The sequence below is a fragment of the Halichoeres trimaculatus genome, unplaced genomic scaffold (genome assembly GCF_033239565.1).
Source record: "Halichoeres trimaculatus isolate MK-OKI-2021-1 unplaced genomic scaffold, fHalTri1.1 fHalTri1_scaffold_7, whole genome shotgun sequence".
Classification (NCBI taxonomy): domain Eukaryota; kingdom Metazoa; phylum Chordata; class Actinopteri; order Labriformes; family Labridae; genus Halichoeres; species Halichoeres trimaculatus.
The window spans coordinates 34,813,962-34,835,081 of NW_027437185.1; the positions used below are offsets into that span (position 1 = coordinate 34,813,962).

At 40.4% G+C, this 21,120-nt stretch overlaps 1 protein-coding gene across 3 annotated transcripts in view; it reads right to left on the bottom strand.

Annotated features, from left to right (window-relative positions):
- LOC141793408 (protocadherin-1-like) overlaps window positions 1-11,683 on the bottom strand; it is a 302,738-nt gene extending 291,055 nt beyond the window's left edge. For 2 of the 3 annotated variants that reach the window (XM_074674100.1, XM_074674101.1), the window contains exon 1: window positions 10,624-11,681. The gene's annotated coding sequence lies outside the window, so the exon portion shown is untranslated. Of the gene's footprint in view, window positions 1-10,623 lie in introns of all 3 variants that reach the window. The other variant, XM_074674099.1, reaches the window with a different exon arrangement.
- Between the last annotated feature and the right edge of the window lie 9,437 nt (window positions 11,684-21,120).

Consider the following 21,120-nt stretch of genomic DNA (forward strand, 5'->3'; position numbering starts at 1 on the left):
TTCTCCGCACAGAAATCTTGTCTTCTTGATTATATTTGGCCAACTTTTGATTTTGAAAACAGTAAACTGAAGCGTGGAATCATAAAGCCGTACTTCATATGATCACTCCAGTCTGCTGTGGTTTATTCCCAGTAATTAGTGCCGCTCTTATTCTTCGTACTACGATGACTTTGATCATGTGACAAAAAAACGAATAAGCAGTCGTTGAATAATCCTTTTTTAATTTCCCATGATGTGTGTAATTAGGTTGTAATATCATCAGACCAGTTACACACAGGGAAAACAGTCTCTGAAACCAGAAACATGACGCCGCTGTGGCCCCGAGCCAAACTGGAAACCAGTTCTGGAAGTTTCTGTCTGGACTCACAGGTGTGTCATTTTACATCACCGTGTGTGTGTGTGTGTGCGTGTGTTCCCTGTATAAACTACAGTAACCTGAATGTCCAGCACTTCCTGTTAGTGCATACCTGAGCTGGCCTGAATTAAATACACACACACACAAACACACACACACACACACACACACACACACACACACACACACACACAGAAAAAATCAAAAGATGCTTTGATGTTTTTAGATCTCAGAAGGACAGGATGTTTGTGGTCGAGGTGGACAGTCCAGAGTGTGTGTGACAGTGTGTACGTGTGTGTGTGTGGTCCCTCCGCCCAGCTGCCTAAAGGGGATTACTCTAATGACTCCATTCACTGCTATTGTTTGAACCAGATTAGCACACACAAATACACACACACACACACACACACACACACACACACACACACACACACACACACACACACACACACACATCCTCCCAATTCTTATGCAGTAGCCAACTGTTGCCGCAGACTTTCTGCCCCGACTCCACCTGTCAGCCTGTGACAACATCCTTGTATTTATGTCCAAATGAGGACCCGTAGTTTTCGTAATGAGGGTCAACGCTTCTTCACTGAGCTGTTTGAGGACACAGGTTTCATCCTGCCAAGTGAGGACCTTTTTAAAAAGTGGGAACATTATGATTGGTCCTCAACCTACCATAAGACTGTGTAAATGAATATTCTTAAATTTGATGCAAAATGAGGACTTCACCTAAATAAGTTGATCTTTTTGGGGTCCTTGTGTCACTACAGGGCTGTTTGAGGACAAATCTCCAATGTGAGGACACCACTAACAATTTTGTTCTTGCTTGTTTGAGTGTAAATACTTGAAGTGGTATATTCTAAAAAGTGAGGACATTTTTGGGGGGTCCTCACTGTTTATAGAGCTTTTGAGGACAATTTTCAACTAACAAACACTATAAGAAATCCAGAATTGTGTGAGGTCTTGACTCACTGAGTTGTGTAAATAGGTGTACTTGCAACTGGTGCAAAATGAGGACATTTTCGAGAAATGAGGACAAAGAGGCAACACAATGGACTCTGGGTCCTTACTGATTGTAATTGCCATGCAAACACTTTTAGACAAAACTATTGCAAAATGAGGACGTATTCAAAAAATGTGGACAATTTTTGAAAACCTCACATCTTTTACAAGCTTCTGAGGACATGTTTAACTTGCTCTTTATTGTGAGGTCCTCACCTCTCCAGTTATCTATCGAAAACCATGTTCTCGAATTTGATGCAAAGTGAGGACATTTTCTTTCAAAATATGGACATTTCACGGGGTCTTAATATCTTACGAGGACTGTGTAAAGCTGAATGAGGACCTCTGGTTTAACCTTCAAGTTTAGATGATTTAAGGACAAAAAAAGGAGGAACATTTTGTACAGGTTAGTGCACACAGCTGTTCATTTTATGTTTTAATCTACAAAGTGAGGACAATTAAGAGAAGTGGGGACAGTTCCTGGGGGTCTTCACTGCGTTACAGGGCTGTTATCATGTATCATGTGTATCATGTAGTGAAATGAAGCCTCTGATGTATTTTACTCCCATCTCAGTGCACAGTTTCAATCAATATGATCCTGCTAATACTTCAGCTGCTTCTTTAGCAGGCGTTTTTATGCTGCTGTCTGGTGCAGCTTGCTTGCCGCCTACCTCTCCCACTCAGCGTCTAAGTGCTTCTGTTTGAGATGCTACAGTAAATTAGTTGTGCTGCTGCTTTTGGTTTTCACACACTTTAGAAGAACTTGACAGCAGACAGTGGTTTGCTTGAGGTGGGATGCTGCAAAACGGAGCTACTTCCAGACAACTGAGGAGTCTATTTTGGGACCTGACTTCTCACTTTTGTAAGTGCTTTGGCTTGTTGACATTTTACTGATGTCTGGAGAGAACTCTTGAATTACTATGAACTACAGGAATTCAGAGAAGGGGCGGCTTTTCTGTGCTCTTGCTCAGATCTCGGTAAATGTTGGAGACTTAGGGGTGCACAAGATCACAGCAGTTCCCCGCAAAGACAGTTATATGTGCATGTGCAAGATGTAAGGCTAATACGTGTTGAAGTCATGTTACCTGAAGTGTTGTTGGATGAACTATAAAGGTATTTTTTTAGCAGTAGATCTGGTTAGAGCCTGAAAAGATACACAACTTCTGTTTCTTTTCTCTGCAAACCTGCAGAGTCTCTCTCGTTGAAGACAGCAGAGCCGGCTTTGTCTGACAGCACATACCTGCTGCCTGTACCTTGAGCTACAAATACCTATGAGCCGAACTCGATAGATATAAATACTCCCTCATACCTCGGCTGTTCCTCTGCAACACAGCAACCGAGAGAGGTGACATTGGCTCCGTCACCACATACACACTGGAAAACATGGTCGTCTAGCGAATACAGTCAGCATTGTTTAACCTGAATACACCTTCAGTCGTCAAGCAGAATTCTTTCATTCAAGATGAGGAAATATATCAATGCAGTCATATATCATCACCCTGACCTGTGAGGTAGCGCAAAATCATAATATACAGCTCTTTGTGCTGATTTTCATTCCAACATTCTTCAACTTTCTTGTCCGATAATGGTGAAACTATGACTGAACAATCCACTATGTTATTACTTTTTGCTTTCAAAAGTCGCACAAGCCTCACAGGAAATGTTCTGACACAGCACCAACATGTTCCTGCGAAACGTAAGCAGCAAAAAACTCTGAAACTAGTCTCTGTGCACGGGTTATTGAATGATGTCATATTGCAAAGAAACCCAACGCAACATTGTGACGCAGCATGTTGTCTTTTCATTGTACTGTCATGCTGTATTGCATTGTATTGTTCTGTAACGTAACCCTATGTATCCTGTTTTTCCATGTTGTACCAAACCGTACTGTAACTTAACGAGACATGATGTGACATTTCGTAACATAGCCTAATGAAAAGTGTTACCATAATGCCATGTGGCATGACATGATGTAACTGAAGCCTAACATTTGAATTTGAAATTAATTATGATGAAATTAGAAATGAGGTAACATTGTCACATTAAACATATAACAACTTTTGACATCCATTATGTAAGTTACATTGGAACTTCCATCTTGTGGCGTAGCATAAAAATGTAACGTAAAGATACTTAATGTGACATAACCTGACTTAAGTTCATGTCTTGACATAGCACTAAGAAGTTACATGTTATGTCATCTTTTTGACGTATTGTCTTGCTTTGTGTCATACTTAATCATATAATAAACTGATGTAGCAGCCATATTGGAAGTGACACAGACTTCGATACTCCACACTTACAGCTGTAGGGCGCCCATCAGTCACATGAGCTAAGCTGTGCCTCAAATTGGGTGAACTCACTATCATAACATCCTGTAAACAGCAGAGTTGAAATTCAAAAAAAGAAAAAAACCTACAGAGTGATCTGATAATGAAATTAGTGATTGAGACGGCAGTCAATTTTTGAACCAGGCAGTAAATCTGTTTATTCTGCTGTGAAAATGGCTTTTTTGGCTTGGTGTGTATGTGACTTCCTGTACTTTCAGAGCCAGCCTCAAGAGCACATTTGAGAAACAGCAGATTTTAGCACTTCAGCACTGTCTCATATTTTTACATCAGAGGTTAACACTTGGACTTAACTGGCTGCGAAATAACATAACGTAACTTCAAGTAACTTTATATGACTTGACTCAACTTGACATAAAGTAAATTGTCATGACGTAATTTCAAGTGTCGCCTTGTGTCATGCTGCATGCATCGTATTAGGGCTGGGACAATATGCTTTTCCTGCGATTTGATTCTTTATATATATATAAAGTAATATAAAATATTGGGGGTACGAATTGGTTAAACTTGTGATTTTTTGATATTTCGGATTTTTATGATTTTTAGTTTGCTTTCTTAACATCAGACCAAATTAAAAAGTTGTATGATGGTGTCTACAGACTATATCAGGAGCCATATTTTCCCCAGAATTGCAACCTAGCTTATAAAAAATAAAAAATAAACCAATAAAAAGTAAATTATAAATAAATAAGGACTTATATTTGAATAAAAAAAAAGATTTTTGAACAAAAATCCTGATATAAAATTGTCAAAAAAAAAAAAATAATAATAAAAAAATCCCAATACTGTGATACATCAAGTTTTCTCCCACCCCTACATCATATTATATTGTACCTAACATGTCTCGACCTAACTAAAGTAATGTAAGGTGCAGCTTTATGAAACATTAATTGGGTGTTCTGTCTTGAATTTACTTACCTAACATATCTTAATGAAATTCATTGAGTTGTGTCTTACTGTAATTAAAGTTAAAACCATGTTGGGGATTCACCGTGTGTATAAAGTCAGGCAAACAAAGAGTGATCAAACAAAACAGGATTCCTGATTCAAAGCATCACAGACAGATGACTTACTCTCTAACATGACCTCATTAAGTAAACCTTTGACTTCCTGCTCAGCAAATTCCAGCCATCATAAACACCTGCACCACACCTTGAGCTCTGCACATGCTGCAGGTGTTGTGTCATAGCTTTCGAGTGCGTCCACACCTTGAACAAACAGTCAGTGTGTGTAACACAGAGAGAGGGATCAGGTGACCAGGCCATAAACACAACGAGGAACAGCACCAGCATTTTACAGTCTGACAGGAAACTTTACATGTCACCCAGCTGACTCACTGGTCTTAATGGTTTCAGGACTGGTTTCGGTGTTTTGTCTCCTTCCTGTTGTCGTGCTCAAAGTGTTGCTCAGAGGCACTGTGGCAGGAATGACTGGATGAGGGATCAAACGTGTGACCTTCTGCAGACAGGATGTGCTGTCTAACCTCTGATCTACACACACACACTCACACACATGGGCGTGCTTATCCGCTGGCAGCAGCGGCAGCAGAAGGGGATTATGGGAGTGGATGGCAGATGAACAGCAGGCTGGTACGAAGTAAAGATCAGGCATCATCACAACACAGTTTTAAATCCAGAACAACATATTTATTCCACATGTTGGACTACGGCAGGAGCATGGAGACAAAAAGGAAACAAAGTGAAGCAACAATTACAAACGACAGCTTCTCCTGAGGGACTGAATCACCGATAACACCACAAAACTGGAGCTCTGCAGGCCTCAGCTGGGTTTCTGTGGCTGATGTGCTCCAGATACTCACTACACTGTTAGCATCAATAAATCAAACATCTGTTTTTTTGACGTCTGAGTTTGAGGCGGTAGTAAACCTTACTGGAAACTGAATGACTGTCTGGTTATTTGTGACTCCTAAGGGGTCTAAATTTTGCAGCATGTTGTTGAAATATGCACACACAACCTGGAAGAGCATCAACACATCATTGTGACTTCTAGCACCAAGACGTAAGCATCAATGTAGTAAATATATGCAATGCTTGCATCATTCACATCTGCTTTTTCTCTTCAATTTCCTTTATCATTCACTTTCTTACCCTCAAATCTAAAAGTTCTGAAACTGATCCACTTTCCTATACAAGAATGAAAAAAACCTCTTTTTTGAAACATGTTGAAAACGTACGCTTCACTGATGGCAACAGGTCTTTTGAGTCGTCAGACCTGGCATTACTTAAGTCAGATCTTATCAGCTGGATTGTTTGTTCTTGGTCAATATTGGTTGACGCATTCAACGTGACGATTCTACGATAAGGTTGCTCAGAATGAGGAAACTATGCAGTGACTGAGATGGGAGGTGAAGCGAGGCAACAAAAAAAAATTCAAAGCTTTTAAGCACGCTAAAATCAAGGCTAGTGTCTCTAATAAAGACATATAAATCAAAAGGTTGTTTTTTACCCCAAGTGATGCAGAATTGATACCAAAAAACGACCTGTACCCCCATGCAACGAGTAGAAAGTACGCAAACTTAGTCAAATTGATGTCTTTTCCTTCAACTTATCACTATTAAGTCATACTTTTTTGATATGTTTGCGGCAAAAACTCATCTAAAAAAACCCTGCATCTGTGATATCTACAATGAAAAAAATCCAAGTATCACAAAATTTCATTATGAAAAAGAAGCTAAAGGTAGAATGTGAAATATCTCAGATTTGCCAAAATGCAGAAACGACTCATGACATGCAGCTCATGCCATCTTGCTAACCTTTAAAAGAGTTTTTAAAGATTGTTAGCTGTGAAAAAACACGTTATATAGCTAAAAAATACTGCGGCTAAAAAGTGGTGTCAAAAAGTAACGGGTGAGTTTAGGGGTCCCAAAAATGGGCGTGGCTGAATGATACCCTCAAAAAAATAGGAAATGGTACGTTCCATTGGGTCTCGTAAAAAATTAAACTAAAATAATTAAAAAGAAAAAAAAAGAAAAATAGAAAAAAAAATTAGCAACATGTGGCTATTTTTTTTGAAATTCTCCTGAATTAAATACTTGAGGCTAAATCCAGAATAAAACGTTTAAATCTTATCAAACACAACAAACCAGAGGTTACCAAACGTTTCAGCTCATGACACCTTAAAACATCGCTCCTGTAGACAAACAGCTCTCTACACCACAAGGCCAAAAACAGATAAAAGTGAATAAAAAGCTGTTTAATTTAGCTAATGTGTAGAAAACTGGGCTGTCCATCCGCAAAGACAAGTGTTTTTCTGAAGACAAGTCACTTTGAGATGATGTGCTGAAGAGTTTGGGAACCTCTTTCTTACATTAATCTGAGGATGTTTGGAAAAAATAAGCAACATGGACTTCCTTCCTTGTAATGAAATGATAATATGTGATACTGATGGTGATACGTGATCTCATTTTTAAAATATCACGAGTGGAATGAAGAAAGAAACGCTTCACGAGTCAGCTGGTCGTCATGACACCTCCAAACTGAGTGATATCCAAACTACTACAGTGAGTCAGGAGAACAAAAGGCTGCACTGTTGAATATTTAGCAATGATGGTTCAAAAATAAGTGAAATGCCACAAACTTTTTTCTTTTTTTTAAAGTGACTCATCGTGATTGCTCAAAAGAACTGTTGGGTTTTATGTGCATCACGAGCATTAAATCTGTTTGACAACTATCAGAGCTTACGCTGATGACTTATCGATCTTCATGCATAAATCTTCAAGGATGCTCGGACATAAGCTCGAGGAGATCTTAAACAAACGAGCTGCTTCTTGCACGCAGACGCTGGGTCCAGTTTGCAGAGATTCTGCAGCTTTGATGTCTTACAGTAGAAATGTCTGAATGCAGGATGATACAGAGAGCTGTTTCCACCATTACACTAAAATAAATGCAGGGAAAAGAGAGTTTTATGTCTGAAAATGAGGATAAGACTCCCATGCTGTGGCCTTTTGAGTACTGCACTGCCTCTTATGATTGATATTCCAGCTGCTCGTACATCACATTCTGTAAATATGCAGGGATGTTTTGCATGACGGTGTGAAATGACACCTGGTGCTCGGAGCGCGAGCAAGCAGCAAAGAAGCACCTAACAGCCCGCGAGCCTCGTTTCAATCGACTGGAAAGAAAAGAATCAATACGGCAATATAACGTCGGCTCAATAAAAGTGCTTTTAGTCCGGTTTACGGCAGGAAACCTGCGTCTGTCATCTGTCCGGCTGTGGACTGTCTCTACCTCGTGACGACGTGGGTGTTTGTGATCCCCTCAGGGTGGTTTCTAATGGTTTCGACGACCTTTGCGAGCCCCCTTTCTTTTGTTTAAAACCAAAAATAGGAAAGAAAACGGACGCCTGGGGTAATGATTTCAGATAAGTGCTGTCAGTGCAGCTTTGGTTGATCGTATCTTTCTGTTACAAGCTTTTCAGTGTAGTTTCTATTGAATTTTGTGCTTTTTTAGCAAGAAATACATCAAAGAGGAAAGAAGCAGTCAGCAAAACCTCTCCAAGAATAAAAAAATGTACATCTTGTCCTATTTCTTACACATTGATCCATTCAAACCTGGACAGAGCTGCATTTTGTAGCAGCAGTGTTTGCTCACTTTGCATCTCTCCCATTTGAGCTGATGTAAAGAAACATCTTCATGTGGTTTCAGCTTTTAAAGACGTGTTTAAGCAGGTGTTCACTTCACCTGTGATGTGGTGAACGTGCAGCAAAGGCCGTAAGCCGTGCATGTTTTTGATGTGACTAACCGCTCGTTTGTCACACACAGACGCCATAAAAGAAGAAACAAAGCCCTGTAATTCTTTAAAGTCCACTAAGCAGGGTTTGAACAATAGATCTGTTCCCCTACGGGAGGGTTTTTGGTTCCTCATTCCTGTCCGCTCGCCTGGGTCACACCTGAACTGGAAACCAGCCGTGAAACTCTTTAATCGGAGCGTGGACGGCTCTTTTTCTGCAGCGTGGGGGTGTGAACGTGTGTGTGAGGTTTTCATTTCACACACCAAACCCATGTCTCCCAGTTTTTAATGACAGACCCCGACGACACGGCTCGCTCAGATACACAAATTTCACGCAGAGCGGACCTGCTCGACCCCTTCCTTCATCTTCATCTTCTTCTTCATGTGTTTTTTTCCACATCATCCCCTGACTAATCCTCACCCCCCCCTCCCTCCTCCCCCTTCTCCACCCCCCTGCTGAGCTGTGGATGACCAGGGTTGTTAGTGTCATTTTTATCCGTGCAAAATTAGACGGATGCGCCTTTTCCAAACGACAGGAGACGCAGAGGTTTTTCCCAGAGCTTTGGTATCAAACCTCAAGCATCGCTCTTCGACCCGTGGAGCTCGGGTGACACCAGGGTTGGCCGTCCAAACTGGCCGCAAAAACCTCAAGGAGATTATCTCCATCTTGTTTCATCCAATTCTGCTGCAAAGTGAGCCTCAAATTTACAGGGGCTGGAAATCAGATACGGCGCAAGAGGTGAAGACCAAAAAAAAACCCACAGAGGCTTTAATGAAGCGCTCTGTGAAGACGATGTTGGGAAATTTACGGCTGCGTGTTGTTTTCAGGAGTTTTAAGGTTAAAGAAGGAGCCAAACGCTGATTGCGTGAAGCTCCAGGAATGACACTGAGCCTCATCAGCTGTTCTGCACAGCGTCTCCGCTCGGGCTGCAGGTTTTTTGAGGGTGACGTGACAGCTGGAAGGAGGTCAAAGGTTAAGTAAAGGTAGCAGAAAGCTGCGCCGTGAGTTGGGAACATGGGCGCAGTGAGAGGCAGCAGCGTCTGTGGCGGTGGCAGCGGCAGCAGCAGTGGCGTTTACTACCACAGCTCACTCTCTGTCAGGGAACGGCAGATGCAGTTTGAATGTAAATACCCAACTCCCTCCTCCTCCTCCTCCTCCTTCTCCTCCTCCTCCCTCTCATGTAGAGCAGCTCAATCCTCTCCTCTACCACAGAAGAACCAGGGAGAGACCAGAGGGACCGGACGGACTGGATTCCCTTGTGGTGACACTGCTGCACCTGTCCACATTTACAGTCCACACTGAAACTCCTCGGCCTGTATTTGGATTCTTCCTCACAGAAAAACAGTAACCTAATATCCCCTGTAGGGCGGGGGGTGACAGAGGGTGTTTAATTTGGCGCTACAGGTGCCTGGGAGGCCTCAGGTGCAGATATGCTCGCCTCCTCGCCTGTGTGACCGGTTTATGAGCAGCCGAGGATGAATGGACGGTTGTGTTGCTGCTTTAAGCAGCCTCAGGAGTCCCTGAAGGCAGATTAGCTGCAATATTACAGCAGGAAGACAAACCTCTGATTGTAACGACGGGCTCTTTTTACTGCCATTTTATTCCCTGTCTATACAGCGAGTCCCTGCAGAACTCTTTGATGGAGGAATAATGGAACCCTGCTGTGATGCTGCACTGTAGGGAACTGTGCACACACACTCCGTACTGTACTTCCCCTCCTGAAATGCATTATCATGAAATGATTTCACAGTTTCGGGGAGGTTGAGGGAGCCTGGGTGACCCAGAGGAAGCTGCATTTTATTACTGACAGCCATGGAGGTAGTGTTGAGGACGGAGGGGGTCGATACGGATCAATAGCACTGTAGTGTAATACAGGTAAAATACCCATCAGAGGGGATCAGGCTCGGAATATGAGAATCCAATCGCTGCAGATGGGTTTCTTTCACCAACAAGTGTTTTTATTCAGTGTAAGATGAAGAATTATGAAGGCACAAGTGCTCGTGTAGGCGAAAATGGGAGTAAAGTGATTCTACTCTCCGTGCGTAAAGAGTCTCCTCCTGAGCTGCACTCCTACAGGAGGATGTGAATGAGTATCTGTCACAGGGACGCTGCTAAGGGAAGATCTAGGAATCAGATTCGCGTCTGTGGAGAGAACTTCCTACCTGGACCGGGTGTGAGCTGCGCGGTTCCCCAGCTCAGAGCGCTCCAGCCCGGCTACAGGCTCCGCTCCTCCTCGGTAACCCAGGCGGAGCCGCACCAAACCTCCGGGAGAAAAAAAAAAGAAAAAACACCCCGAAATTATCAATCCACGCAGAAGAGGGGGTAAAAAGGTGAAAAAGCAATCCAGTCGGACAGGAAAGGGTGATAATTCCTCCAATTCCTCTGTCAGTGTCTGTCCAGTTTTACTGTCGTGACCAGCGCTGCGCGTCAACCCGGAGGTCCTTCCTCTCTCCGGGGGAACAGCTAATGGAGCCCAGCCGGGGGAAGACCCGTCCGGACTGGAGGGGTGGGGGGTCACTCACTGCTACTCCGTGAAGAGGGTTACACCGAGAGCATCCTCCCGTGGTGAGGGTTTTGGGGTGGAGGTGGTGGTGGAGGTGGTGATGTACAGGGAGGGAAAAATAAAAAACGGGTACCCAAGCCAGAAACAGCAGGTCCGGTAGGTCCGGGAGTTGCCAACAGCGGTCGTCCGGTTAGTTTCCAGCCTGACGCGCAGTCACCGCTCTGCCGCCTCAAACTCTGTCCGCCTCCCGGTCCAGCAGCACGGAGCAGGTCGCGCGGCGCACTGTGTGTGATGAGAAAGTGGAGTGAATCCAAACGGCTGCGCTCGCGCTTCCCTCTCCCTATCTCTCCCTCTCTCGGTCACTACCAGGCTGCCTCCCCCTCCCTCCTCCTTCCTCCCCTCCCTCCACTATACACTCTCCCTATACACTCCACCGGGGGAGGGAGGCGGAGCGAGCATCCTCCCCAACAACTAACTCTTCGTGGGTTCCCTGATTTTACTCTTTTTCCTCTTTTTCTCCTTCTTCTCGTCTATTTTCGCAGCTAAATCAGGTGTTTTCCTCTTTGTGAGCGTCAAACAGAAACTGTACGCGGCAGAGTGAGCCTGGAGTCACAGGTCGGAGTCTCCATCACACACAGTCAAACATGAACCCGGTGTTTGAGCGCACAAAGGGGAGAAAATCACTTCACGGGAGTCTTTTTCTCATTCAAACCGTGACAGTCTCCACTCTCCCTCCTTCTCCACACACATACAGTAAATGTTTCGCTGCTTCCACCTCTCCCTCTGCTCCCTCCTCTTTCCCGCTGCTCCGTGCACAGCCACACTCTGCCGTCTCTCGCGCTCTGAGCGCCACCTACAGGCGGAAAGCGGCACGTGACGGGCAGGCTGAGGAGCTCGAGCTGAGGAGCGGGAGACAGCAGGAGAAAGCAGAACAAAATGGAGTCCGGAGTGTAAAATAAAGTGATATTTACTCGACATGATGGCTGTTAATACAACAGAGCCTATATGAGCACAAGGCGGCATGTGGCGGAGGGAGGCGGCTGTCCAAAGCAGATTAGTAAGACTGTGATATTACACACAACACATATGGATTATGTTTTTGCATATGGCTGCTTCAGTTTCTGAGAGAGCTGAGCCAAATACATCAATCAGAAATCATTCAAAAAGAAGCCCAATGAGTTAATTTATCCTTTCGCTGCCCCAGGATTCCCTTTAGGATCAGTGTGGACTGTATCAAACAGAAACATCCAGACCACCACTTTAGTATTTTAGAAGATAAAGTCCTTCTAAATCTACATTTCTTTAAAATGTATCCATTTTTGCTTTGATATATGTCTGTAAGTGTAATATCTGTTCATTACAGTTAATTTACACAATATTTATCTTATCTCATTTCACCAAATGCAACATGTGTCTAATACACTGCAAAAAACTGAACTCTTTCACCTGACAAGTCCAGAAAGATATCTCATTCAAGTTCTTGAAACACAAAAATGAGGTCTAAACTGCCTGTAACAATTAAAAAAAAAAAAAAAAAAATCTGCCGGTGAGGTAAGAGAATTTAGCTTGTCAAGTTAAGAATAATGCACAATTCTCTTACCCAGTTTTTGTTTTCTTGTTACAGGCAGGTAAGACCTCATTTTTGTCTTTAAATAACTTGAAATAAGACATTTTTTTCCAGACTGGTCAGACAAAGTGGCTCAGATTTAGCCTTAAAAGACATTTTTACTGAAAATAAGACGAAAACACTCAATAAAATTCAAGTTTTTTTGTAGTGTACAGTTTACTACACTGCAAAAAAAAAAAAAAAAAAAAACTTTTTTTTTTTTTGTCTTATTCTAAGTTAAAAAAAAATTATGTCTTATTGTAATCAATATGAACAACATTCAGCTGATCAGTCCAGAAAATGTCTTGTTTTAAGTTATTTAAAGACAAAAAATGAGGTTGAATTGCTATTAACAAGTAAAAAGAAAAAATCTGCAAATGGAACAAGAAAAATTTGCTTGAAAATTTGCTAGTAGGTAACTTTTCTCTTGTTCCATTGGCAGATTTTGCAACTTGTTACAAGCAATACAGACCTCATTTTTGTCTTTACATAACTTGAAACAAGACATTTTTTCTGGACCGGTCAGGTGAATGTGACTCATATTAAGTCTAAAAAGACATTTTTTAATGAGAATTAGACAAAAACCACTTGATAAGATTTCAGTTTTTCCAGTGTATGTGCAACACCTGTTTAACCCTAAAATACAAAATGTAATAGTCTGTTAAATACAGTTCAGAAATTATACCATTTTTATTCTTTGGCTTTTAACTCCAGCGAGACTTAGTTTCTTTGCCTGGTCTTATTCTCCTTTATTTTCTTTTATTCCCTTTTACTTGCTTTTTATTGTTTTTACAAGGTTTTTCTTTTATTTGTCTGTTTTTACTTATCTGTTCTTATCATTTCATTCGATCTACCTGTACAGCACTTTGTCTACAGCTGTGGTTGTTTTTAAAAGTGCTCTATAAATAAAGCTGGTATGGTATGGTATTTGTATGGTATGTTTAATACTGTTTAATAAGTGCAATATCTTCTAAACATAGTCCATCTTACCTTGTACAGCCTCCTAATGTAAAACAGTTTTTTCTATCGTTATCCTTTTATCTGGTTTATCTCTTATTTTGGTACTTCCTGTTGCTTTATTGCTTGGTTTTTTTTGTACATCCATCACTTATTTTGTTTTATCACCCTTTTACATTGTATTTTTCAGCTGCTATACTATGTGAAGAGCAATGGTAAAACCAAATTCCCCCCTGGGATTAATTAAGTATTTCTGATTTCTGATTTTATAATTCTATTGGCTTGTCAGAAATCAGATCTAAAAGACAATAAACTGTGCACTTTGGCCCACATGTGGTTCGTCTTACCTGTGTTACATATGGGTGTATCATGTTGCATATAAATGTTTTATATAACTAGAACTGTCCACTGTTTACCACACACATAGAATTCACCACAGCTTATAAAACTCACATTTTAATTGAGGTAGCTTGTCAAAGTTTGCAGCTCAACATTCACTTTAATCCAGATTAACAGGAAGTAACTGTTTGTTTTGTTTTTCACTCTGGCTCTAGAATCAGGACAGTATCCAAGCTGCAAATCTGACACTTGGTAGAAAGAAAAACTAAAGAATGATGCATTTTTTTTTACTTAATATAAAAGTTTTAAAACTCCCTTTAAATACTTTTAAAATCAAGCCCTTTGGTGTTTTGATTCAAGTCTTAAAATGACTGAGCAAAATTTTGATTTAAACTTTGACTTAAGTAATAAAACTGTGCTTGTCATCCACCTCTGATTAGAGCCGCTGTAAAACTGAAAACTTTTCATTTATCAGTTACTTAAGTTCTCAGGAGGATAAATTTACTCCCTGCTGTAAAAAATGGTTGCACCATTGAAAAAATAATGTCTTCATATATGACTTGTATAAAAAAGTAAATACATAGGAAGGGGAAGCTGAGTGGATCACTATGACAAGTAGTGCAATTTATTAAATATTACTTTTTCCCACTCAGTTTTGGATATGTAACCAGAAGTAAATCAGGGATGCTGCTTTTGTAAAATGTTAGGTTCATTTTTCTTTCTGTTGTTTGAAGGTTTCTTTTTCTTTTTCTTTTTCTTTAACACATTGAGAATAAACAGTTTTTTATGTCAATATCAAATTATACAACTTTCTTTCGAATGTGAATCCAAAATTACCACCAATTGTATTCATGAAGTTCAATGGAGAACAGAAAGATAGCACCAGATTGAAACTATGCTAATTTTTCTGTGTTAACATTGTTTTCATGTGTTTTTGAAGAAACATCCATCATTTCTTCAACACGACAGTTTTCAAATTACACTTAACAACTGCTTGGGGTATCATTTTAGAGAAACTCATGTAAGCCCACTTCATTTGAACTTATTTTTTTCTCTCTGTATCAGAATCAGAAATTTGTCTTTCTGCTGAAAAGCAAAAAGTGTCTCCTAAAGAAACAGCTCGGCCAAAGCAGCTACATCCTCAGCTGTTAGCCAACAGTGTGACATTATTATGATTTCTTCCTCCCCTGTCGCTGCTGGCCGTCTCCGTGGAGCCTCCTCCTCCCCAGGGACTGCCTCAGTACCAACCAGCCTGCAGTGAGTAATCCCAAGAACCAAAGGCTGTTTCAGGACTCTTACTCGGAGGCCAGAGACCTTCTGGAGTTTCGAATGAATCTCCTCCAGCTGCAGGGTCAGCATCTCTTATTTTACCTTATTTCTAAAGCTCAGAGAGCCTCCATACTCCAGACTCCTTCATTCTTTACATGCTGAATATCTCCTCAGGTATTCTGTGTGTTTAAAACCCTTATAACGACTGGTCGGTGTAGTATTAGTTTTGTCTGGGGAGAAGGAAGCCAGCAGCATGTACCTAAATGTAGTCTTACATTCTATCAACCAGCTGAACAAAATATCTTTGACATTTCTCCCTTTCCCTCCACTTTTAGATTAGCCTCTCAAAATATTAGCAGAGGGGAATATTGAACCACCACACTGAAAGTGATAGTCATCACTCCCAAAAATCTATAAAATTTGGGGGGGTCATTGGGCGAAAAAAATTGGGATGCTCCGGACTATTTGCCAGTAATCTATCTATAATATAAATGTAATCTTTTCCAAAAACATTACATCATTTAGGCTTAATTAATAAAGTAAATATATGACAAAAATTTTAAAAATAAAACCAAAACATCATCTTTATATTCGGTGCAAAACACCATATATGATACAATTTGAAGTCATTTTATGCTTAACTCCATTTTGATATTTTGCCTTTTCTTTATTTATTTTTATTAACTTATTTATTTTCCTTATTTCTTTATTTATTTATTTTTATTTATTTCCTTATTTATTAAATGTTATTTATTTCCTCATTTATTTTTCTAATTTTATTTATTCATTACATTTTATTTATTTCCTTATTTATTTGTCTAATTTTATTTGTTTATTAAATTTATTTTTTTTTTACCTTAAAGTACCACAACATTCAATGTAAAAAGCTGATCTTTGATCAGAAGTTCCAGGAACTAAATGGTTCCTGCAGCTGATTGTCGTCTGCATTTCCACTGAGGCCAAAGTCCCATGAAGACTGAGCAAATCTGTTTAGCTTTGTATGGAAAAACAATGAAAGTAGCGTCACTACACCACCAGACCAGTAGAGGGCGGTATGAAAAAGACAAACGCCACACAACAAAGCTGACTCCACAGAAGGCCGGGATCGTTTGCTCAAGAATTAAATCTAGACCCTGTTTCCTGCTGCATATAGTTTCTCAAAAAGTCCCTAGTTCTTGGGAAAGCACCTTAAGACATGATATCAAAACTTTTTTTGTCAACTAAAAAGTTTGGTGTATCAACCACTTCATTAATACCTTAGCTAGAATGTAATGCATGGAGAAAGATTAAGTTGCGCTGCAGTATTTCACCCACAAGATAGCGCTTCAGGAAGAAAGCACCCATCACAAAGCATGCTGGGTAGAAATCTGGTAGTGGCGTCACTTTTTATGCTATACTCTGTCATTTTAGCGGTATAGTCACAAAAAACAGAGGCATTTTTTATGAATCTACAAACCACTTGAAGTGCTGGTTTAATCGGACAAACTTTTGATTTATAACAAGTGACCAGCAGGGGGTGTTAGCAGGAATCTCTAAGAACTAGTCACAGGCAGCGGATTCGTACGAACGTTACCTGAACTGGGCTTTCGATGCTGTACAAGTAACTTTCTGGGTGTTTAGGACTGATGGTATCAGAAGAAGCTACACATCTGCATGGAAACTGCTAATTGCTGAACACAATGTGAGATTTTAAGCTGGGATACAATTTGACATTTTGTGTTTTTTGTCATTATATCAAAAATACCTTGCTGTTAGTAAACAGATGGAGTGAAAATATTAAAAATAGTTGCAGGGTGGAGATTAACTTTGACATTTCCCAGCAATAGTTACTGTAGCTCCTTCACCGCCGTGCTAATCAAGGTCTCTGCAAATAGCAGTTTGTACTTCTTGCTAATTACAGAGACATGAAGATCACAGGGATGGGAGGGATGATGAGCATCGCTGCGGCACATGTGCCTGGATTCACACACCCTTTCATCCACCACCACATTCCTGATATAAATATGTCGTACTGCAGCAGATGGAGGGAGTGCTCGACTGCCGGGGCTAGAAATGGATGTCGAAATGCTGCATGATGGACAAAGGTGATTTTATTTTCACTTCAGTCGGCCTCTTGAGGATGGTTTCAGTGCTTTAAAAAAGCTTTCAAATTCAGGGATGTATTTCTCAGAGCACATTGAGACCACATCAGAAAATCCATCATAGGGGTGAGGTGAGCCGGCCTCTGGGAGATGTTTTTATCTGAGCACAAGACAAGTTATAATAAGAGAATATAATGAGCTGTTTCCACATTAATATAAATATCACTGAAGCCTGAATGGACACCATCTGTGTTATTGACAAAGCAGTAAAAACCGCAGATTTGATTAGATTTTAAATGAATCAGCCAACATTCTTGTTACGATGTTGTTCCGGGATGAAAAAGCTCGGCCCTCTGGCTCCAACAAGACTTTAAATAAAACAGCCACAGTGCTGTCGATACCATTTAGTCTCTGTCTGTTTTCTCCATTTGTTTTTCCTCACGTCTTCCTGAAGACATGCAGTGGCAGGTCGGTCTCCAGAGGAGCTGGAACCTCTGTGGTTGACTTTGTTTCGCAGCATCTCTCTGAGTAATTAACCCTGTGGACTGTGTGGACCCTGACTGATCAGCTGTAATATCCTTATCAATATTCTCCGCCTGTCCTCTGCGGCTCAGCTCTGCTGCTCTCGCTCATAATCGTGGTTGTGAAGTTGGATCACAGAGTTAAAAGTTCCCTTTGGTCTCAGTTACAAAGTGAATACAGAGCTCATTCTGTAGATTATTATGGTGCTTTTAAATCCAGATTTAGACGCTTATGAGACCCTTTTCAATGTTTTTCTTTGTGCGTGTCCGTTATAATTGCTTAAGTGGTTTCTGAAACCATTTCCTAGTCATTTAAAAATCTTATTGTTCAATGATACATGATACAAACTTGCCTTGTAGTGGAAAATAAATGTCTTTGTCTCTTGAAAACCACCAATTATTTCTTTAAAACAAAAACTGTTACACCACCTCAGCTTTTGTAATCTCTTTACCGTAACTCTTGGTGTATGGGATCCACATTTAAAACCTTTTTTATGGATATACCAGCTAGTAAGAAAGAAAGAGAAAGGTTTAAAGTCACTTACTGTAATTTTCTTTCATCAAGCTGCCCCATCAAACAGACTCTTCAGCTGGCCTATCCAGAAGCTAACATGTTAGCGTCTGGATACTGACTGCCCTTTGAATCTGGAATAGAAACAAAGCTCATCACAAAACTGCACCATCAGTATCTTAAAGTTTAACTTGTTAGGTTTAGATTAATATAGTTTTTACTGACCTCCAGTTTGATACAGACTCGAGAGGCTTCTCTGTTCGTCAAACCAATTCTGACCTCTTTGCTAAAATGTTTGTCATGTTTTGCACCTTGTAACCAACGTGTGTAATGTTGAATTCACATCAAACCCAAATAAACTCACTTTCACGTGTGGATTTTGCTCTGTTCACTTCATTGTCTACTTCATGAAATTTAAAAATCAGGACTCAAGGGAATCATGCGACCAACCAATCAGCATGGAGGTCGTCCAGTAGCCGTTCATTCATCTGTGAAATGTAGGACAGAGCATTGTGCAAACGGCACAATGGTTCGTGTTTGGTGTGAGCAGAGCATCATGGTTTCATAAATGTACATTTGCCAAAACTGGTTTGGAAGTTGTGCATTAAAAAGGAAGCTAACCTCATTGTCAAAAGGCCCATTAGTCAGAAAATCAGAAGACTAGTTATTATGAAGGGCTGTTAGTCAGAGGATCAGAAGGCTGGTTAAGCAGAGGGCCCATAAGTCAAAGGGCCCAATATTCAGAAGGCCTGTTAGCCAGAAGGCCAATTAGTTAAAAAGTCAGAGGGCCTATTAATCAGAGGGCATGTTAGTAAGAGGGCCAATTAATCAGAAAGCTAATTAGTCAAAAAGTCAGAGGGCCTGTCATTTAAAGGACTAGGTAGTCAGAAATCAGAAGGCCTGTTTGTCAGAAGACCCATTAGTGAAAAAGTCATGGGGCCCATTAGTCAGAAGACCAGTTAGTCAGGAAAGCAGAAGGCCAATTTGTCAGAAAATACATTTGATGTAGTTGTTGATATTCTCCATTCTCATTGGGATCAGTATTTTAGAGAATTTGCATTCTATGAAATTGCACAGACAATAGGGGGTCTTAAATCATTGGCACAGTGGGCAGTTGCCTGGGGCCCACCTTTCCCACCACAGGTTTATGGGGCCCCACAGATCAACCGAAAAGGTTTTCATTTATTTCTTTTTTTTTTTTAATTCATTAATTTTGGATGCTGACAAAAGTTGGCGTACAAGGGGCCCCAATGTACTGTTTCGCTGGATGTTGTTAAGATGGCTCTAGTAAAGATTAGATAAAAGATCAAAAATAAATGTCATCTTATTAAAGCAAAAAAAAAAAAACACAACAAAACTCAGAATAACAGCAACAATACATTAGAGCTTCAACTTTCTCTAAAACATGAATCGTAAATGAGAAATATAATGATAATGATAATGAAAAATACCAACTGACTAACAGGCCTTCTGATTTTCTAACTCTACACTGAAACTTGACTTTCGCTTTGGGCTGCATTTCAACCATCGGAGCAAGATTAGAAAGTAAGAGTACAGATTAATTTACATGGCGCCATCCCTGCTGTTTCATGCTGTAGATGACAGAGTTCTCAGTGTTTTTACGCTGTTTAACAAAGCTGTTTGAGGCTTGAAAAGATTTTTTGCTGTTGTCTTACTGCCCTCTACTGGTCTGGTGGTGTTTTGTAATTACCTGTATTTTATTTCCTGTTTGTCATTCTCCTGTTTTGGCATAATCTCCCTGGGTCTCAGGGAGCTCAGACAAACGATGGGCCACAGGAACTAATTAGTTCTGGGGAATGTTTAACAAGACCTAAATGTTCCTGGATGCTGCTTTGATTTTTGGTTCCTGTCTTTTAAGAAGACTTTTATGAGCTCCATGAAATCAGGGTTTAAGGAAAAGAACAATGTACAATGGTCATTTAAGACATTAAATCTGATTTAACATGAAATATATGGACATGGTGTTTTCCTCCACGAGTCTAATCTTTAAGAAAAAAGTGACTTAGTTAAAGCAGTTTCTTGTTGTAACAATTGTTAAAAAAGCAACAGAAACAGAAAATACTGAAAGCACCAGTCAGAAAACAGAGGGAGAGGAGGAGGGGTTTGTTTGTCTTCATCTCAGTTTTTATAATTCAAATTCACTTCAGGGAAAAAAAAATCAAACCTCTCTTTTCTTTTTTATCATATTGTTCTTTTTTTGTTTGCTGTCATTTGAGAAACTCGCGAAAGGAAAGCTGTCGTACCTGCTGGCAGTGGGACTAAAAGCAAAAATGTGAACACAGCCTCGCTGTTTAGGAAATGGAGCTAATTATGGTGACACGAAAACTACAGGAATCATTATAATCCTCCGCAGATAATCATCAAACACAAAGAAACAGAGAAAATTGGTTCTGCTTCATTGATTTAAGAAAAAAAGGAGTACAGGAGAGAAGTTTACTGCCAGTCCCTGAGAGCATTTCACTTAAAAAACATTCAATCAGAGTTTGAACAAAGTTAAACTGTATTAATCATCCAAGTGGTCCAAAGTTAAGGTGTCGAGGGGGCAGGGACGGGTGGAAAGAAGCTGATAACAATATTAATTATTGAACTGAATGATTGAATTATTAATGCGAGGGGAATGAATGAGGTAATACAATGGCACAATATATGGAAGTAAGGCAAAATAAGGGCTTCAGATGAGGAATTTGACTCACAAATGATTCATTTGAAGGAAGGTTATTAAAAATTTCCCTGCAGACACCTGGGGAAGGAAAGGACCCATGTGACCTGAGACACTTTTTAATTTTACAACAAATGGATTGAAGAAGGGGGCGCCCTAAATTTACCGCCATCCGGTCAGAGTGTGCGTCTC